The sequence below is a fragment of the Pipistrellus kuhlii genome, unplaced genomic scaffold (genome assembly GCF_014108245.1).
Source record: "Pipistrellus kuhlii isolate mPipKuh1 unplaced genomic scaffold, mPipKuh1.p scaffold_m20_p_6, whole genome shotgun sequence".
Classification (NCBI taxonomy): domain Eukaryota; kingdom Metazoa; phylum Chordata; class Mammalia; order Chiroptera; family Vespertilionidae; genus Pipistrellus; species Pipistrellus kuhlii.
Window position 1 is genome coordinate 21,798,303 of NW_023425562.1, and position 13,873 is coordinate 21,812,175.

At 44.3% G+C, this 13,873-nt stretch overlaps 1 pseudogene; it reads right to left on the minus strand.

Annotated features, from left to right (window-relative positions):
* Positions 1–2,458: 2,458 nt before the first annotated feature.
* On the minus strand, positions 2,459–12,754 carry LOC118707866 (annotated as a pseudogene).
* Positions 12,755–13,873: the final 1,119 nt, after the last annotated feature.

A 13,873-nucleotide genomic window follows, 5' to 3' on the forward strand; every position in this document is an offset into this window, starting at 1 on the left:
CTCTGTTGGCATACTATGAATTCACACACTTTGTGAAGAGTTGGGAGTGACTTCCCTTCTTCCGTCCCATCCCTTAATGATCAAAGGATTGGAATCTTTTGAGGCAGACAGCCTTGACAATAAGGCAAGCTTCAAATGCTGCTCAGGTGTTTTCCCCACGGATTTAAAGGTAAGCAATTTTTTTCAACTTGGGTTTGGAAATAAACTGAGAAAATGAATGAATTTCCGGTAAGAATAAGAAATCCTTTTGCAAGTCAGATGGGTTTTGCAATCTTTGCTGCCCACAGAATTGAAGGTGGTTTTAATCTAGTTGTCAGTAGATATATCATTAAAAATAATTTTTGATGATGGATCACTATGCAATTTCCGTTATCTATCATCACATTGCTATAACAAAACCCCTTTCGTTCCCAACAGCTTCTATAAGTAAAAAGGGTTTCTCAGTACTTACAGCCAGGGGTGCACTGGTAAATATTTAACAAACAGTGGGGTATGGGAGAGACAAAGGGGAGAGTCAGGAAGTGCTAACTTGTACCACTTGCCAATTTCTGGGTGTAAATACTCCCACCATGGCTGATTTCAAGTTTCCAACGTGATGTCACTGAATTTGGAGTTGGTTTAAGGATGAGCAGTATTTCTACCCCACAAATACAATAGGTGCAAATAATATCAAGAGCATAAATAACAATAAAATGTAGACAAATAATTAGGCAGTGATAAGTTTTGAGTACTTGTTTTCTTTATTTCTTTTTTAGTTTGTTTAATTGTAACTTTATATAATTTAAATTTTAGTAATGATTATGGTTAACTACCATCCAAAAAAAATTCCCAAAACTTGAACCAGTACAAACTGGTTTCAGCATACCACTGCTCAACAGCTGTAAAAATTAGGAATGAAAGTATTGCAAAAATGATCTCATTCTAGCACAAACAGTATTCACCCAGGGATATGTGAACTAACTGGGGAGGAAAAACACCCAATTTTACCTTTTCAGTTTAATAATTACTTAGCAAAGTTTGGGGACTGGTTTCATAAGCATATACATAAGTCAAATTGTACACTTTAAATATGTGTAATTTATTTTATGTCAGTTGTATCTCAACAAAGGTGTTAAAAGTTTTGGTGGGGCATTAAAAAATTGTAATGTATTTACATTATTTTGATCAATTGCATTCTTATCCTAATATATAAAAACCCAGGTCCTTAACGACCAAAGGCTGGACTGAGCGGAAGTCAGTGCTGCAGTCAGTGTTGGTTTGCCGCTGTGGGTGCAGTGACCCATCACTGACTGCCAAGGGGGCTGCAGATCAGGCCCTGAGAGAGGCCTGGACAGAGAAACAGCCTTCATGGCAGCTACTGATCAGCCCTTGCCTCTCTCTTTCTCTTTGGGCCTGGCCAGCAGCCCCTCTCTTTCTCTCCGGGCCTCTGTGGAGGCTGCTGATCAGCACCACCTCTCTGATCAGACATGGAGAGAGGCCCAGAGACTGTCTAGCATAGAAACTGACTAATCAGAACCTAATCTGGGTGAACTGTGAAGGCAGAACCTAAGGTAGGGGCTGAGGAGAGGTTTTAAGGGCAACAGCTATTTGGTGTAAGGCGTAAGAAAGAAGTTCAATTTTTTAATGACTGGTTTGGCAGTATAGTGAGTGCATATGGCTGGCTATCAGTCCAGATATAGGGATTATGTATTTTTGTCTGCCAAGAGCTTCTCCTCCTACTAAAAAAGGCTTTTCCCCCCATTTAAGAAGTCCTATCCTATATAATCTATCTATACTAATAAAAGGGTAATATGCTAATTAAACCAGGTCAACCAGCCATCTTTTGGACATCCAACTTCCCTCTGGACAAAGCCATGGTGGTGGGGGCTGTGGCAGAGAGGGCAGTTGGGGGTGAAATCAGGTTAGCAGGGGAGGGCCATTGGGGGCAAGATCAGGCTGGCAGGGGAGAGCAGTTGGGGACAAGATCACGCTGGCAGGGGAGGGCATTTAGGGGCGATCAGGCAGGCAGGCAGGTGAGTGGTTAGGAGCCAGCGGTCCCGGATTGTGAGAGGGATGTTTGACTGCTGGTTTAGGTTTGATCACACAAGTATTGGGCCTAAACTGACAGTCAGACATCCCCCAAGGGGTCCCTGATTGGAGAGAGTGCAGGCTGAGCTGAAGGAAACAGCCCCTCCCACACCTGTGCATGAATTTTGTGCACCGGGCCACTAGTGATAATTATAATGATAGAAAAATTTAATATCTAGTCTTATGATCATAGGAAGTAAAATAATGATCTAATATTAACATATATTTTTAGACAGAGGAATATGACAGAATTATCAATAAGCTATCCAAGCATAAAAATACATATGGTAAAATTTTGTGATGGAACATGGAGTGGACATTGGAGTTCGAGTAGAAAAGGGAATGATGTAGTGAAAAGCCAGTTTATGTACTTTTTTTAAAAAAAAAAAAAAAAGCTTTTAATACAGTGGGAAGTAAAATGCTGTACACTGTAAGAGATCCAGAAAACTAGAGCTTCACGTCTTTTTTTTTTTTTTTTAAAAAGTCATTAAGCTTCACTGAACCACAAAGTCTAGAGTACAAAACTACACTGAGGGCAAAGGTCAGGCCTTGGCATCCACCTCCCAAGCCTTCACGCAGAGCAGCAGCCTACTCAGCAGATACCACTCTGACCTGCTGAGTGGACACAAGCAGTGTGTCCATCCTAGAGGGGGGCTGGTGGGCTACATCTGGGTATTCTCCAACTGGAACAGGACACATCAGACCAAGAACTGGGAAACAAACAAACCATACAAAATCAAAAAAGATCAAGAATCCACTGGCAAGAAGGATTAAGTTGGAACGTTCCCCGCCCCCACTCGATGTAGCCACAGCCTTCAACTTCTGGGTTTGGTTCTTCGTGGGAGCTGTGCTGGGTTCTTGTAAGTTTACTGTTCAACACTGTCCCCGGTAGGGCCTTGCAGCGTGGTCCAATGGCGATGACTTCTGTAGGCCTCTGGTGTCCTGCGGTCTCTTATTTCGCTGTGTGCTGCAGATGAGCCATTTAGCTGACCTTCTCGTACCATCCCTGTTGACTTACCTACCCCTCCTGGGCGTCTCACAGGCCAGCTGCTTGAAATATCCTGGAAAACCAGTATGTTCATCTCTATAAGGGACGCGTAAATCCCTGTTTCCCATGCCTTCTTAAAGCTTCTTGAACTTCTCTATCTCCTATCCAAACCAGTATGAAATGTATTACATCAGATTTATGCTTGACAGCCTGCAGGGAAAAGGGCTTGGAAAGTGGTGTCATCCACAATCTGGCCACACCCTGGGGAAGACGTGACTTGTTTTCATCGAGTTTCTGAATCTCTCTCATAACTTCAGCGTTCCTGAGCACATGCTGAGAGCCAGCTGGATGAAAGACAGTGCTGCCAGGGTGGGTGTAGGCCCCAAGGACGTGTAACACGGCTCAGCTCCAGCTTCTCTTGGGCCCATTCTAGCACCTTCTGTTCATCAGTGAGGTCAAGGGGTTCACGTTGTTTTCCCTGATCTGCTGCGTACAGTCCCAGGAGATGGTTGAAATGTGTGGTCAGTACCAGGGCTCCACTTTTCATTGGGTGAAGCTGCTGTTTTCGAGTCTCCCATCTTTGAGTCCATGTCATTGAATACTGCATGTAAACAGTCCTTGAAACGTGTGGGTCAGTCATTACTAGCCCGAGGAGAGAGTTCCTGAATAAGCTCACAGGCAACATGAGTAAGAGCCTTATCCTCGTGGAGACATTTCTGAAATTTTTGCTCTCCTCATCGTCTACAAGGTCAAAATCAGTGACAGCATCCAGTAAGGCCTGAATTAACTCCTTCCAGGATTTCAGGGCTGGAACCTAAGGTGCAGCCACAGCACTCATGCCTGTTCCAATCACCAGCACAAGTTCCCAAGGCTTCTGACGTTTTAAACTTGGAGACAGTGTCCTGGGATTTTTTTATTTTTTTTTTTTTTTAGGAGTGAGGGGAGTGGGATAGGGGAGAGCATCACTGAAGATTCCCAAATGTTATCAGAGGCTTGGCTCCCTGTAAATGTCATGAAGTTTTGTATCTGCTCCAAAAGCTGCCACCGCTCTAACTCTGTTCATGTATTTTTTAAGTGGATGGTTGTAAGTATCAAATTGCTAGGATATTAATTAACTAGATAGATCTTAAAGAGTTATATAACCATTTATTTTTAAATGTATGACTTCACAGTGTGTCAGGAATTACAACCTTTGTAACTATGTCAACTTTTTTACTTTTATTTTTATTTTTATTGATTTTAGAGAGGAAGGAAGAGGGAGAGAGAGAGAGAAACATCCATGATGAGAGATCGGCTGTCTCCTGCAAGTCCCCCACTGGGGATGGAGCCCACAACCTGGGCATATACCCTTGACCTGAATCGAACCTGGGACCCTTCAGTTCGCAGGCCAATGCTCTATCTGCTGAGCCAAGCCAGCTAGGGCCTATTGTCAACTTTTGATGACAAAGGTTAGCTGTCAACTAAAAAGTGTGCCAGGAAGTACATCCGTTTTCAATAATCATTTAGAGAGCACACTAACAAAAAAGATCAAAGACTCCTAGTTGAGATAGTTACTGGAAGCTCTTCTATAAACTTTGCCAACCCCCTGAAATTAAAAGAATTAGCTTCCCCTTCTCCAAGTTCTGAGGATCCCTTTGAAGGAGTGCAGTATGTTTGAGTACAGCTAGTTGCAGCCTTGTGGGGTTTTAACCTGTGCTCCTTGGGTTTGGGGCAAAGGAAACATGGGTGGTCACTTCTTTTGGAGGGTATGCCTCTATGTAAATTTTTTTTAGGGCAAGAATCTTCAAATCCACAACAAGATTATGACCTCCAAAGAGTTAAAAACAATTTGACAAGACCCTGAGGCCCTTTACAAAGTCCTAATGAGTTCTTTTTTGTCTGCCAGAAAACAAAATGCAGTAGTCAACGTTTTGTAAAACTGAATTGAGGTCCCCAAGTCTCTGTCTGAGACTGAAGTAACAAACAAACAAAAAACACCAGAAAAACAAAAAGCCTTCCAACAAAACAAACACCCACCCAGGGTTTAGGGTAAGAAGTTCTTGATTAAAATCCTGGTTCCATCACCTACTTAAAGAAGAAAACAGAGACAAAGAAGGGAAAGAAAAGGAGGAGAAGGAAGAGGAGGAGGAGGAGGAGGAGAAATAAATAAATTATAAGTAATAAGTGACGTTTAGAGGGAAGTTTGAGAGTAACTTTTCTCCTCAGTAAAATGGGGTTAAAAAGCCTAGTTCTTGGGGGTAATTAGGAGGATGGAATAAAGTGATGGCCAGGTCCATAGTACGTGCCCCCATGTTGGTTCCCCACCCCTTTCTTATTTTCTACCCCTGAGATGGAGTGAGTCTGGGGGATGTTCTTCCCCCAGCTTCCTTTCAAGCAAAGAAGTAATTTAAGGAGTCAACAAGCACCCACCTCACACAGCTCAAAAAAGGAGATGAAGCCGAAACCGGTTTGGCTCAGTGGTAGAGCGTCGGTCTGCGGACTGAAGGGTCCCAGGTTCGATTCCGGCCAAGGGCATGTACAATACATTGGTTGCAGGCACATCCCGGTAGGGGGTGTGCAAGAGGCAGCTGGTTGATGTTTCTCTCTCTTCGACGTTTTAAGCTCTCTATCTCTCTCCCTTCTTCTCTGTAAAAAAATCAATAAAATGTATTAAAAAAAAAAAAAAAAAAAGGAGATGAAATCCAGCCATCAAGGATGAAGCTGCCCCTTTCCCAGGCCCCTCAGGCAGAGCTAACTGAAGCTGGGTGTATAAGGAGCATCCAGAGACACCAAAGCCAAGTGGCTACAGCTCAAATGCCTCCTCCTCTTGGAAGCCTTCTTAAATCCCTCTGTCGAGCTCTCATTTCTCTTTCCTCCTGAGACCTCTGGTGCTCCATCTGTCCCTGTCCTTGAGCAGACATTCCTTTCTCTCCAAGTCACAAAAGTTAAGGGTGTAGGCTTCAGGGTCAGAGAGAGCTGGGCTGAATCCTGGCTGCATAACCTGGGGCAGGACACCTGACCTCTCTGTGCCTCGGTTTCCTTATTTGTAACTTGGGAGTCAGTGTAGTTGTTCTGTCGTGATTATGGAGAGTATGGTGTTTAGCACGTAAATGTTATCCATTTTTATGATCACAGAGGTTTCCTCTGGGTCTGGAGTTATCTCCCCCCCCCCCCCCAACAACTCCCCACACAATGCAAATAACAGTGATCATGTCACTATTTTCAGAACAGCTGAGAGAGTGGGTGTGGGGCTCTCTCCCAGAAGGCACCAAACCTCCACAGCCTTCCTCGACATGCAAATTCTGCTCCAGCTCGGGACAATGAGCTTCCAGAGGCCATGGAATGTCCAGCCACTGCCTTGCATAACTACAGAAACTGGGAAGGACCCTCCCGACCTTTCAACCTAGGAGATAGGCAAGCCGATTGTAAGATAGGCAAACCAAGGCCCACACCATGAGTCAGCATCCCTCTAAGGCATTTTAAAGAATTCTAAAAATAACCCTCACCCCCTCCAGTCACTTTATCCTTGCTTTTTCTTTTCTTTTCTTTATTTTTTGTTATAACACTTTCCTTACTTGACAGCACGTATTTATTCTTTTACTTATGTATCATCTGTTTCCCCACCAGATGTAACTCCATGAAAGCAGGGACACCGTCTTGTTTACAGATGTATCCCTGGTACTTTGCTCAAGCACGTGTTGGCTCTATAGGTAACTAGATGAATGCCATTTGGATGTTTGTCCTTAGAGGCAAGCATAGAAATGCATTCCTTTGCTCATTTATCCAATAAACTTTGGAAGAGACCTTTTGAAAAATGTTGATGAGTGAGACATCATCCTTGCTCTTAAGCAGTTTCCTCATTAGTGAACAGTAGGCCCCCGTGGGCTGGCAACTTTATGCGTAACTTCTCTGTGTGAAAGCAGCTCTTGCAATTGTAAGGAGCCATGTCTCAGAACTCTTTAAGAAAAAAAAAGGGGGGATCAGAAGGATATAGGAGGGCTAAAGACTAAAACAGAAAAGACATTGAGAACTAAGATGATTCCAAGCCTGGCTGACTTCTCTCCATCTTTTGAAGCCTGTGTGGTCTTTATTGAAGAGTGTCTCTTTTTTCCTGGATGTGTGCCTCTGACTCTTTGGCTCTCTCTTCTCATCTGAATTTGGGGGACAGCCAGTCTGATTGTCCTTCATTGTCTCCTAGAGCGAGAGCTTTCAGGTCAGACCAGTTCTTGGATTACTAGTTGGCCCAAAGGGTGAACACCATCTAGCTTCTAACATACCCTGAGCAGAAGGTACGTTCAGGTAAGAGGGAGTGTTGAACATCATCTTTCCTCTGAGCCTGTGAAGTGGGTAGTGTTTCTCTTTTACAGACGAGAAAACAGGCTCAGAGAGGAGAAATGACAGCAAACCTTGTAACAGAGCTGACCTGCAAACCCATGATTGAGAAATACATGCTCTTGCTGTTTGCCACTGAGATTTGGGTGGGGAGTGGGGGGAGGGGGTTCTTTGTTATGCAGCAACAGCTGACTAATATAAGATTCAAATCCGGTTTCTTTCATTCTCCACACGTCCCACTGAGCTTAAGGGTCTGATTCCTGTTCTCCCCACAGAAACATTTTTGAAGTGTCCCATCCTCAAAGGAGAAGAGAGGAAGGTGCTGGAAAAGAGGTTGAAAGATTTGTCCCCGAGAACCACCCACATACTAAGCTCTTGCTTTCCCCGAATCCCGCTCTGACAGCTAGAGAAAGGCATAGATAATAACAATTCTAACCATTGACAGAGTTCTACAGAGTTCTTCAAAGAGGTTTCATCTAGGCTATTATTGCATTTGCACACCCAGATAATTCCAGAGGGTAGCCAGGGCTGGATTTTACAACCAGTGTGTAGGATAGTTGAGGAAACTAAACCTCAGAGGGGTGAAGTGAGTTGTCCGGGTTACAAATCTTCATCTAAACTCAGATCCCTTGGTTTCCAGCCCAGGGCGCTTTCCACAAACTCCCTATTGCCTCTGAGTCTGGATAGAGACTATCGTTCATTTGAGCACTTCTATGTGGTAGTATAGGGTCATGTGATTCAGTGCAAAGCAGGACACTTTGAACCTCAGCTCATCATTGCATTTTTTTTAAAAAAACAATGTATATTTTATTGATTTTTTCATAGAGAGGAAGGGAGAAGGATAGAGAGTTAAAACATCGATGAGAGAGAAACATTGATCAGCTGTCTCCCACACACATCCCCACCAAGGATGTGCCCGCAACCAAGGTACATGCCCTTGACCGGAATCGAACCTGAGACCCTTCAGTCTATAGGCGGATGCTCTATCCACTGAACAAAACCATCTAGGGCTCATCATCACACTTTAATAATCACTCATTGAGCCTTCCCTTTCCTCCCAACTTTCTTTGCTCAAAAAAAAAAAAATAATAATAATAATAAAAAAAAATATATATATATACATACATATATATATATATCTTGATATATATATATATATATATATATATATATATATATATATATATATATATATATTATTTCAGAGAGGAAGAGATATAGAAACATCGGTGATGAGAGATAATTGTTGATCCGCTGCCTCCTGCATGCCCCACACTAGGGGATGAGCCAGAAACTTGGGAATGTACCCTGACTGGGAATTGAACCATGACCTCCTAGTTCATGGATCGATGCTAAACCACTGAGCCACACCAGCCCGGGCATTTCTTTGTTCTTTTGAGGTCCTTTTCCCCAGCCTCCATCCCACGACTGGTTAAGGTGGAGAGAGTGTATTTTCCAGATGCCACAAAACTCAGAATGTGCTCTTTGAAGACAGCAAGTGTTGTTGGTACAACAGAAAGGTAACAGGGTAGGGAAGTAAAGAACCTCAGTTGAAGCCTGGCTAGCCACTTGATTTATGACACATCTTGGCTTTATATTTTCTCCTCCTAAAAATGAGGATTATCATGTGATGACAAACTCTCTACTTTAGTTTCCTCAACTATCCAATACAAAGCTGTACTTCCTTTGCCTGCCACATCCTTTCCCTGGCTAACTTCACTTATCTTTCAGGTTTACCTCCTCACAGAGACCTTTCCCTGAGGTCCTGCTAAAATTCTTTTTTCTTTTTTTAAAAAATCCTTACTTGGGGATACTTTTTTCCATTAATTTTTAGGGAGAGGAGAAGGGAGGGGGAGAGAGAGAGAAACATCAATGTGAGAGAGATACATTGATTGGTTGCCTCCACCAGAGCTAGGGATCAAGCCTGCAACCAAGGTACATGGCCTTGATTGGAATCAAACCCAGGACCCTTCAGTCCGCAGGCTAATGTTCTATCCACTGAGCCTGACCATCTAGGGCCCACATTCTTTTATGTTGCTTCCTGCATAACACTCACTGCCATTTATATTTATACAGTTATTTGTTTTGTTGCTTTACTGTGTGTCTCCTCTGCTAGATCAGAAGCTGCTTGCGGGGAGGGGCCGTGTCTGTTTCTATGATGAGACTAGCCTAGTGATGGCTACCTAGTGAGCACTCAAAACATATTTGTTGGGCCCTGGCTGGTGTGGTTCAGTTGGCTGAGCATCCTCCTGTGCACTGAGAGGTCACCGGTTCCATTACAGGTTAGACATGCCCAGGTTTCAGGCCCAATTCCTACTCCCCTTTCTTACCTCCCAGGGGGTGTGGTAAGATGGTAATGAACTGTAAGCTAGAAATTCTTGGGGCCAGAACTTCCATTCCTTCCTTTGTTCCTGTGACACGGGCCTCCTCGCTCTCTCTCCAATATGCCAATCTCACTCCTGCCTCAGAGGAACTGCATTCCCTCTATCTGGAATGCTCTTCCCAGATAATCAGTTGGCTCCATTTTTCATTTCAATCAGATCTCTACTTAAAATGGGAAGTCTTTCCGGACTGCCATTTCTGAACTAATTCCTTATCATTTTTGTTCTCTATTCCTTCCTCCCCCATTTTCCGTCATAGCACTTTTCACTACTTGTTGTTGAATTTTATCATTTGGTTGACTTATTTATTGTCTTCTCCCTGATAACATGAACTCTATGAAGTCAGAGTTTTTATCTTTCTTCACTTTATTTGTGTATATCTGTATCACCCAGACCAGTTCTGGTAAATGCCAGCGGATATAAAATGAATGATTGAATGAACGAATGATAGTGAAAACAAGGTAAAGAACACATCAGAAAAAGGAATAATTTCTAGTTAGGGTCAAGACCAATTACACCCCGCTGTGAACTAAGGGAGCCTCAATTTTCCTCATCTATTAAGTGGAAATATTTTATCCACAATTCACAGGCTTGTTTTTGAAATTATATAAAGATTAAATGAGCAAATATAGATGTCTAGCACACAGTAGGTGCTCAGCAAATTCTCCTCCTCAAACATGGAGCCGCCTACAGCCCTTAAAAAAAGTCTAGGTAACAAAGGCTTCTCAGTCTGGGGAGAAAACAGGCAGCCGATGAAGTCCCTCTCTCCAATTTCACTTCTAAGAGAGGAACTTGCTGGCCAGAGCCCAGGACGGTCACTGATGCAGAGGACAAGGAGCCAAACGCTGGCCTCCCACATAGTTTCCAAAAAGCGTGCGCGTGGGGTTGTATAACCTGTCCCTGCGGCACTCGGCACTCGTCTCCCCTGACGTGCTTTCACCAAACATTCTTTGAAAGGGATCATGTGAGCTGGGCTGTAAGGTAGCCTAGGGGAGGGAAAAGGAAGAAAGGTAGGGAGCTGGAGAGCCTTGGGGGGGGGGGGGGGTTAACGAGAGGGTGCCACATTTACTGTGCTCCTACTGTGTGCCAGGCACTGGGCTTATTCTGATAGCTACCTAGATTTTTGCCATAAATCTGAGAGATCAGGTATTGCCACTCCCACATTCCAACAGAAGAAAAAGAATAATAATTCATATCGCTAATATTTACATAATGCTGTTTATCAGGCAGTGAGATAAGCTCAGATTTGGCCCTCAGGGCAGCCCATGACTTGGGTACTATTCTGATCCTCATATTATTTATTTATTTTTATTTAAAAATATATATTTTATTGATTTTTTTACAGAGAGGAAGAGAGGGACAGAGAGTTAGAAACCGATGAGAGAGAAACATCGATCAGCTGCCTCCTGCACAACCCCCACTCGAGATGTGCCCGCAACCAAGGTACATGCCCTTGACAGAAATGGAACCTGGGACCTCTCAGTCCGCAGACTGACGCTCTATCCACTGAGCCAAACCGGTTTCGGCCTGATCCTCATTTTATAGAGAAGGAAACTGAAACTCCGAGCGGTGAAGTAACTCCCTCAAGGTCACCCAGCAAGACAGAAGTAGAACCAGGATTCAAATACAAGCAGGGTTCCAAAGCCCTTAGACTTGTATGAGGACACTTCCCAGGGGGTTTGTGGGGTGGATCTGGAATGTGACCCCAGCAGCAGTTGTCCTCACTTGCCCACAGGGGGGCCCAGTGTGAGAGTGACATACGTGACGTCACCAAGTGATCAGAGCCTCTCCCCGGGGACAGTTTGTCCCAGCTTGTGGCTGTTTGTCATTCTGCCTCCGACCTCAAGTTTAAAATTTCATTCATAAGTTTGGAATCACGAACTTGGCTGCTAGAGAAGGGCCCTTGGAGATCAGCTATTCTAGTCCAACCCCCTCATATTACAGATGGAAAAAAAAAAAACAACCCTGAGGTCCAAAGAGAGGCACACACATAGCAAGGTCATGGGGCAATTTTCTGTTAGAAGGAGGAGTTGGTTTGAAGTCAATTACAGATAATCTTGTTCTGTAATTAGCAAATATAGCTGAGCCTCTGAATCACTTGAGGAGCTCTTTATTTTTTTATTTTTAAAAATATATTTTATTGATTTTTTTACAGAGAGGGAGAGAGATAAAGAGTTAGAAACATCGACGAGAGAGAAACATCGATTAGCTGCCTCCTGCACAACCCCTACTGGGGATGTGCCTGCAACCAAGGTACATGCCCCCCACCCCCACCCCGACCCGGAATCGAAACTGGGACCTTTCAGTCCACAGGCTGTCGCTCCATCCACTGAGCCAAACCAGGTTCAGCTTGGGGAGCTCTTTAGATTTACAGATCTCTGCACTCTGCTTCTGAAGATTCAGACTTAGCTGGAATCTGCTATATGATCTGTTCCTTAGGTGATTCAGATGGAACAGGGCCATGGGCTGCCTTTGCAAGTTGAGTCCAATGCCCCTCTTTTGTTGTGTAGTTTGGTATTCTAAGAACCAGCACAGGACTTGCCTACGGTCACATGGCAAGTCAGTGTAGTCCTAGCTCAGGCTTTGTGGTCTGAACCCAAAGCTCGTTCTTCTTCTCCAGCTGCCTGGAGTCAAATTCTTAAAATGGACCACAGAGGCTGGCCAAGGGAGTTGCTGCGGTTTTCCCCAGCGTTTGTTTTCCGTGTTGCACCTTAATGAAAACACAGGACGATGCCCATTGCGAGGGCTAGGAATGGTGAGCATTTCAGAGCTGGCATCCTTCACGGAAAAGGAAACTGCAGTGGGCTGTCCTGCTGGCCCTTGGGGGTTTCCCAAAAACAAAATTCCAGGCTCTGAGGAGACCAGCACCAGCTCTCCAGCCTGCCTCAACTCTGGGCATTTTCCATTTCAGAAGAGTGGGCGGGGAGAGCCTTCCCTCTGTGGGAGGAGAGGGGGTGGACAGGGTCCAGCTGTGACGTCAGGCGACACACCTCAGGAAGAGCCGCATGTCCCAGCACCTGGCAGGAAGATGGAGCTGCTTTCAGGAACTAAGCTAAACCTCAAGCACTTTTCCTGAGCCTCTCCTCCCAATCACAAGCCTTACAAAGAGTAAACTGGGTCCTTCCACGAACGAACAAATAAGTGAGATGAGGACAGAGAGAGTAGGAGGAGAGAGAGAGCGAAGAGCGAGAGAGCGAGAGAGGCGATGACTAGAACGAAATGAAAGAAAACTTGACTGGATTATAGGAGAGAGACGGTCAGAGAGAAGCAAAGAGAAGAGGGGAGAGAAACGAGATAGCAAGAGAGAGCTGAGAGGAGAATGAGAAAGGCGCGAGAGCGGTAAGAGGGAGGAGCAGGGAGAAGAGCAAGAAAGAGAAGAGAGAGAGAGAGAGAGAGAGAGAGTGGAAGAGAGAGAGAAACGAGAGACGAGAAAGCGAGAGGGAGAGAGCAAGAACGAGAGAGAGATGAGAGCAAGAGTGAGGCGAAGACGAGCGAGAGAGGCAGAGGAGAGAGCTAGCCTAGATATGGATCGCTCGATAGCGCTCGAGTCCGAATAATTACTCCAGCACGGCCTTATCTCTCTCTCTTCTATCTCTCTCTCTCTATATCTCTTCGTCTTCCTCTCTCTCTCTCTCTCCTCTCTCTCTCTCTCTCTCTCTCTCTCTCTCTCTTTTCCCCTTTCTTCCTTTCTCTCTCCCTTCCTTTCTCCCTCCCTCCCTCCTTCTTTCTTTCCCTTTCTTTCTTTCTTTCTTTCTTTCTTTCTTTCTTTTTTCCCTTTTCTTCTGGAAACATATCTTGGTGTTTGGAGTCAGATGTCATGGGTTTGAACCCTAGCTCAGCTTCCTAAGAGCTTCTAATCTAGGTAGAGTCACCCCCTTTCTGAGCCTCAGTTTTTACTTTTCTAAAGTAAGATAATATCTATCTTCTTGGATTGTGAGGATGAAACAAGATCATGTAGGTGCTTAAAAAGATGTTTTCTCAGAAACACTAGGTCCTGTAATTAGGGGCCAGAAGGATTTGACTATATGCAGGGTGTGCAAAAGTGGGTTTACAGTTGTGAGTACACTAAACACTGTTTATTCTTTGTGGTTTTATTACTCTTATTAACCTAGTTTTGCCCCACCCC